The sequence below is a fragment of the Amblyomma maculatum genome, chromosome 10, assembly GCF_055883805.1.
Source record: "Amblyomma maculatum isolate TAMU_Amacu chromosome 10, ASM5588380v1, whole genome shotgun sequence".
NCBI classification, from domain to species: Eukaryota; Metazoa; Arthropoda; class Arachnida; order Ixodida; family Ixodidae; genus Amblyomma; species Amblyomma maculatum.
The window spans coordinates 55,372,126-55,380,222 of record NC_139353.1 but is presented as its reverse complement, the minus strand read 5'-3'; the positions used below and the strand labels follow the sequence as shown (position 1 = coordinate 55,380,222).

At 40.8% G+C, this 8,097-nt stretch overlaps 1 pseudogene; it reads left to right on the top strand.

Moving 5' to 3' along the window:
* The first annotated feature begins 385 nt into the window (after positions 1 to 385).
* On the top strand, positions 386 to 3,794 carry LOC146176532 (sulfotransferase ssu-1-like; annotated as a pseudogene).
* The last annotated feature ends 4,303 nt before the right edge of the window (positions 3,795 to 8,097 follow it).

The window sequence follows — 8,097 nt, the reverse complement described above, 5'->3', positions numbered from 1 at the left end:
CTCGTTGCCCACTAAGGGGAAAGTTTTAAAAAATATGCGCGCTGCTGGCCCTGACCATGCACAAAGCGGCTATCAGAGAAAATGGGATTTTTTTTTCTGTCTGTTCTAGCAGACACTGGAAATAATTCCTAGCTTCCAACGCAGGCAATACTAGACGAGAAAACGTTGAAATTTTCAGAAATACAGCCCGTCTCTTGTATATTGTCACGTAGTGGTGACAAGACCGTTCAGTTTTGAAGATTTCACGGCAATATAATTCTTAAATATCAAGCATCTATTGTTTGCGAAGTGGCGAAATTTTCTATTAAGCTCCAAACTTCCTACTACTCGTTAAAACCGCATGTTCCCTGTATTACTACTTGCAGAAGCAGCGAAAAGAATTGAGATGGACAAGTCAGTACACAGAGATGTCGATGGTGTGTGGATGCAAAAGTTTTTCCGGGACGAAGTCGTTCGCTCCGCAATCAATTACAAGCCAAAAGACGCAGACGTCTTCACCGTGACATATCCCAGGTGCGGCACGAATTGAATGCAATACATCATCTGGAATATCCTGACGAACGGAAAGCCTGCGTCCACGGACATGGGTGAATTCAGCCTCATGTTTCCGTTCATGGAAATGACCGGAGCCGAAGCGGTGAAGAATCCTTTGAGAATGGGCCCTATTATGACCCATCTTCCCCTGAGTGTTTTTCCGCCAGTGCCTAGCGCAAAGTACGTGTACGTCGCCAGAAACCCGTATAACTGCGCCGTCTCTTACTACCATCTCCTCAAAGGACTCGCACAGTTGACATTCGCGGACGTCTCCTTCGAGAAGTTCATTTCTCTTTTCCTCTCGGGCAAGGTACGTTACGTATTTTTTAAGGCGAAAGCCTTTATTGCCTCATCGTTGTCGTCAGCAAAAGTGCAATGCTTTTGCGGTGGCTCTGATTGGTCGAGACGGGATGACGTCATGGAGGTCTCGACCAATCATAGAGCACCCCCACAGTATGCGCGAATGCATGCCTTATAAGGCCATAAGCCAATCAACGATCAATAACTAATTAAATACTGAATAATGAATAACTTATTGCTAATTATTGACAAATTAACTAAATATTACTAGTCACTAATTATAATTATAGTTTTTATATATTGTCAAATAAAATTAACAAATACCGTTACTTGCGTAATTAATTAATTGATTGCTATTTAATGCCACTCACTCGGTAAAGCCAACCACACAACAGTAAACGCAGAACAACTGCGAGGCTGAGGCTGATAAAACTTTATTCACAATAAGCGGGAGGAATAGGGGAATTCAGCTAGCATGCCGCAGGCCGTGGAGACTTTTGGCAATGCCAGCCCATTCGACGGCCTTGAACTGAATGCCAGGGTCATCGCTGGACCGAAGCTTAGCTTGTCCGAAGCTAAGATGCAAGGAGCGCGATCTCGTCGCTGCCAAGCACAATTCACTGAATAAATGCACGCGCAGAATGTGAAGGAGTAGTCGCTCGTTTTACTAGTAGCAGCATTCATCGCTACATGCGCAGCAGTAGCGTAGCAAAATTCAGCACTCAGGTTTTCGCCTTTCATCACTTTAGTCGCCAAACTGCCCTCGAATTTTTTGCTTTCTTATTATGCCTAGAACAGGCAAGTTCATCATGTAGGCGCGCTGAACTTTAACTCGAAACAATTCACTAACACAAGACAAGACTGGTACGTGAATTGTCTCGTGTTGAAGTTCAGCGCACCTGTATGTTAATGGAAAACCAACTAGCCGCCATTACAGCATTGCAGGCAAGTTCAGTTCGATGCGAGCAAAAATGAGTCAGTAATTTGCTTCTAGAGAGGGATGATAGGTTGTCAATAAAGATAATGTTGGTAACAAGTTAAAGTAACCGAAAGAAAAAACGGAAGAGATATTAGGAGGTACATTTGTTTCACATCTTCATATTACCGGAGTCGGTCATTCCCGTTTAATGTCCGCCAGCCTATGAATAAAGTTATGCCATATTGAAGGCTTTAGCAGCTAAAGTTTGCTTGAAGAGTGCAGACCGATGTAATTTTTCATGCGTTGTCGTCCAGGAGCCTGCGAGTCTGTCGCCGAATACGACTCATATGCCGTAAATATTCTGACAAATAACTTTCCTATCATTATTACGGTAACCGTGCTAGAAATGTGTGCAATTGAGTCTACTAGATCATGGGTCGCAATGCTGGCTGTTTTGTTTTTGTTTTTTTTTCGCACCCAAGTTCTAAAGCAAATTTATATGAAATTACTGGAATACTAGTCAATCCAAAAATAAGTACCGGGGTTCAATCTCCAGTACACTTTATTTATACGTATACGACATGAGATTGTACCGTACGAAACAACGACAATAGTTAAACAAGTTCTAAAGCCATTGGTTTGGGACTAATATTTCTCCAGAATTCCAAAAACCTATAAAAAAAGTAAATGCTGATTTAAAGGGGCCCCAAAAATCTGTCTCCAGGACAATACCCAGGAGTGCTTGCAAAGTTAGGCATCTTTAGAAAACTATACATTTATTTCCCTCGTGAATGATAAAGCATCAGTGCTGCGGTAAAAGGAGTGGTATTCTCTACGGAAGAAACATATGTTAGCTTCAGAATGATCTCGCATAAAAATTACAAAATACAAAATGTACAAAACAGTGAGTACATAATCGTTTGAAAGGCACATAGCCTTGAACAGTAGGAGTCAATAAAAAATAATCACAAATAAATAAATAATATGTATTTGCTATTACTTTATTTCGTATATCCGAATAAAATAGCGATGAAACGAAGGGACTTCATTATGACATAGACAACCCGGGAGCCAATAGCCACTGACAAAACGGAGCACGTAGGGAATGTTCCTTTTTTTTTTTTTTTTTAATGTGAAGATATTCAATAAACGAGGAGGTAATCTTATGCGAAGTTGGAGGTCAAGGATTCTCATCTCGCTGCCGGCATGGGGTTCTTTTTCTTCCAATTCTTAGTCAATTGTCTCTGCTTTTATTTAACACTTCACAATGAGGAAAAAAAAACGCCCCCTTTGTTTTCCTTTATATCAGTACCTGTTTGCTGACTTCCTACAAAGAAAACATATAGTGTGCGCAATTCATATTGGTTCAGCAAATCACCTAAACATAAGAACAATTAATCTACTTCCCAGTAATGAGGCCGAGTGGCAGTGCTAGCTGCGCTAGAAAGAAAGATTACCATGTATTTTACGTCAACTTGCTTAGAATTTACGTTTGCAGATAAAGCTGCTTTTCCATACTACACTTAATCAATCTGAGCCTTATATGTTTACTGGTCATTTATGGTGATTTTTTTTTTATCAGCTGCTTCCCTGGTACGAGCGACGTTACGAGAAGGACATCCTCTTTCTAACCTTTGAAGAACTCAAAGCGGACACAAGGGGACAAGGGCTCAGGATAGGCGACTTTCTTGAGAAAAAATACGGCGAAGCCTTGTGTGCAGATGAAATATTATTACAAAGAGTCTTAGACGCCTGCAGCCTGAACAGCATGAGAGCCGTCTTTAAGGACAAGCCACAAGACAGGGCGAAGAAAGTGGCAGAGACAGCGGCGGCGAAGTCGCAGTCTTTTGAGACACTGAAGAAATTACCGCAGGGTAAGTATAATACGCACGAAGGCGCGGGGTTTGTGCGAAAAGGAATTGTAGGAGACTGAAAAAACTACTTCACACTGAAGCAGATAGAACAGGTGAAGTCTTGGATTGAACAGAAGACCAAAGGAAGTGACGTAATGACACTCTGGAAGGACTGCGACCTCCCTTAGGCAACAGAGGTATTTGTACTCCAACCGGGAATCGGAGAGAAGCTCTGAAGTCACAATGGGTTTGAACACAGAGTATGGAAATACACTGTTAGGTGTCAGGTTATTTCACTAATAGGGAAACTTTGTGGCTAAAACGTGTGTGCGGGTCATGTTTGCGTGAATCACCGACTTTACACTTGCTACTAGAGTTAATACAGGAGCAACAGCAACAGAACGAACTGTTGCGTCAAAGGACGACTTCATAAAATTAATACGAACTGAAGAGACCGCACCTGCTGATTTCATTGCCTACTTCGTATTATACTCTCATTGCTTTTTATGAGACCTCCAACGGCCACATAAACCTTTAAAACATGTTACCAGAGGACGTTGAAATAAAAAATAAATAAAATAAAGGTGGAAATGGTACGTATCTTTGTTGTGATTGCAACTGCATAGATCCAGATTGACACTTGCAACGTCATTTTTATGGAGCAAACAAGCATGTCGTATCGTTTTCAGATTGTGTGGCTCTTAGCGCGCATCACTATCACTCGCTCGCACTCAACCTTCGTCTGGTTTTTCTGATGGTCACTTAAGTTTGGCAAGTGATCACTAATTTCAAAATGATAATCCTGCTTTCTGCATCCAGTGGCATTTCTCTGGAGCATTTTGCTTAACCACTTCATTTACGAAGAATTAAGGTTTGATCCTCCATACAATATATCTTCTGGTTGTTATTCAATGTTTGGCAAGAATTTTCCAAAGACGGAAGAAATCAAAAGGAAAACATAAAACCCGCCAAAATAAATAGTCGCGAGAGTTAAGGCGCACACGTGGGTCGGTTCTCGGTCGCAGAAAGACGCCCACCCTCTCTAACTGAGGAACATGTTAAAATCGATGCTAAACGGAATAGTATCACTATTCCTTGCATTGTGACTACGTTCGCGTAAGAGGGCATTTCAAGGCCTTTCTGCGTAACATTACCCTCACTTATTGTATCTACACACTAGTGGCATTCCATCTAAAGATCCTAGACCTAATGTTTATCTTGTCACTCTATGGTGGTTATCAGCAGCAGCAAACGGTGGATATGAGTACCACTTAAAGGAGCAACCGTATGTCCGTAGAAACGCCCCCCTGTTTCACGAGGACTCTGGGTAGAGATATAGGTGCTTTTGCCTGGTAACAGCGTTTGAGTGGAACCTGGTGCAGGCAGCCTTCGCCGAGACGCGTACTCAGGTGGACTTCAGGTAAGCTGGCAAAGAAAAAAAAATTGTTTCACATGCGACTCGCTGCACAAAAGAGCGCAGTAACTTCCACCGTGACCGGTGTCTGCTTGTAGTGTACGTAGTGCTTTCAAACACAATCCGCTAAACGTTTTAGTCTGAAAAGAGGAATTAATTCAATTGTCTGACTTGATTCTTCTATTGCCGCTACATGAGTTTCTATGTCACCATTCATAGCGACATTGCTGTGTAAGCAGTAGCCACGGTGGAAGAGGAGGAGGAGGCGGAAGAAAAAATATTTTTCCTTGAGATTTATAAGAGTGGCAGTGGATCGCTATTAGGTGGCAAAAGACCCTTGAGCTCTTGAAATGTCTTGAAACGTATGTCTTGAAATGAGTAGTTGGGCCAGAGCTGAGGAACGCGGCTTCCAACTGTTAAGAATGAGAGAGCTGTAGCCATTGCGAGAGGTGAACATTCGGTATATTAGATGGCAGAGTGGATCGTTGGTCAGAATATTCACACAAGGAAGAGCAGATCGCGGAATAGGTGAATTCATCAATCACTCATTACCTCGGCGGGGAAAGAGTTTATTCGCAATTGTATCCACACTGCCTCTTAGGTAGCGAAAGCTCTCGCAGGAATTTGTAGAGATGTGATACCCCAATTACAGCGGAGAGCAGCAGATCAATTTCACTCGCAAACTGTGCCTAAGCAATACCAACAAAGCTTTGCAAAACGTATCAACATACGACAATACGCCGTTTCTCACTTCATAAACGAGGTGCATGCCGAGTCGCGGTCAGACCTCACGCTAACTGAAAGTTTTGATTTTATTATAAGATTTTGATATGTCTCTTACTGCATTAATTTCAGGTGCCTTCCTACACCGCAATCAGGCGCACTTTACGGGAGTTGGAAGTAAAAATATATTGAATTTAAAACTGCATCTTCAACAAAACTCATAATGTTAGCCCTCGGTGGTCATTATTACAACTATTTATCAATCTGAAGGCTCACTGCCTCAGAGTTTTCGTGTAACTAATGTCGCAGTTATGCTTCGTATAATATAGCACTGATCATTCTGCGGAGATTTTTTGCGTAACTCCCGCAGTTATGCTTCGGATAGTATAGCACTGAACATTCTGTGGAGAGTTTTTGCGTAACAAATGCCTCAGTTATGCTTCGGATAGTATAGCACTGAACTTTCTGTGGAGAATTTTTGCGTAACAAATCCCGCAGTTATGCTTCAGATAGTATAGCACTGAACATTCTGTGGAGAGTTTTTGCGTAACAAATGCCGCAGTTATGCTTCGGAAAGTATAGCACTGAACATTTTGCAAAGAGTTTCTGCGTAACAAATGCCGCAGTTATGCTTCGGATAGTATAGCACTGAACATCCTGCGGAAGGGAGCATTAACAAAAATGCAGAGATGAATTCAAAGAATAGCAGCAGCGTATAAAATTAATTGCTATAATCTAATGATCCTAAATTTTCCCACCTAAAAAAAAAAGAGTGATAATAGCCTCAGTGCTGAAATTGTGAGGAACATGCATTTATGTCAGATGATACTCTCTTGATGTTAGTCAATGGTATAAACTACTCGTTAATGTTTACGCTTCTATGTGCTTATTCACATACAAATTCCGAAATTATTATATTCACCCACGCTGTGAAATCTACCGAAAATATTCGACATTGGACATTAAGAGAATAAAATATATTTTTAGGTTATGGCTCTATTAAGGAGAAACGGGGCTCAAAAATACTGCCCCTATCAAAAGTCTCCGGGCAACAGTATCCTTTTGCAATAAAATTATTCCCCTAATATGATTCACGCAAAAAAAATGCATTGAAAGCGTGTGTCAAGCAGATAGCCTATTCAGCGGGATGGCAAATAAGTCCCTTCAATTATATGGCCTTCGTTCCTTTCTTCTTATTCTATTCTATTCTATTCTATTCTATTCTATTGTCAGAAAGTTTTTCAACGAAAAAGCTCATGAACCCATTGTTTTGTTTTATTCTTTAGTCACTGTGTGTTTTTTTCACCAAAATGCCTCCAAGTAATTATTACCTTCGCTGCCATCTTTGACAAAAACATTTCGCTTAAAGAGTCTTGATAAAAACAATTCATTGTTGCTTACTAATTCACCGATTCAAAGGCTTATTTCCAGCATTGCACCAATGAGGATGATGTTAATAAATGCGCGAAATTAAAGGAAGCGTTACTTGTTCTACCGCATCCCCATTTGTTTCGTTTTGATTTTGGCCTGCAACATATTTAACCCCTAGAATCGCCCACAAGGCAGAGCACTTGGTTTTTGTGCACAGAACCGTCGCATTCTTAGCTTTTCTAAACATGTTTTCAGCATTTTGCGTGATAAAAGCTTCCATACTAAAAACAAACTATAAAATCTCACAAATTCTCCTGCTATCACGAACTACACATCTCACAAATTGTCCATTGTTATTTAGTGCGGTCAAATTACAAATACAGGTTGTAATCGTGAGGCACGGTTCCAGTACTATGCCTGTGGCTTATGTTATGTGACATGCTAAATTCACAAAATAGTTAAGATCGTACCGCAACGTTGACGCTGAAACTAAATGTACAATAGTTTGGGCAACAAAAAAACGCATATATTGAAGTGCATCAAAGGAAGATATATGCTCGTAACTAAACCCCTCGTAACCATTACTACAGCAGTATTTCTGAAAAAGCGCGCATTGTTGTAGCGCTTAAAAGGAAGTAACCATTTTGTTATAGGTCCTCAATATTTCTTGCGCTGAACAGCTTTGAAGCAGGTAGAAACATTTCTATGACCATGTTTTTACAAAACGAGCTTGTAAAATTCTAGTACAACCTTCCTGCTCCCTTCCCTCGCCGTCTGAGGGGAAACCAAATGAATCATAAGGCACCAGCAGACTGAACAAAAGATGGAGTACAAGAAACTAATTCTAACATTCACAATTTTTAATGAATGACTACTCGTAGCTTCTAAATCATGTCCTCTTCCACTCGCGTATTACCCTGGAAATAGTTTAAATGTTCCTAATATTTCTGTATCCTTTCCATGATCTTCCAAGGAAACACAAG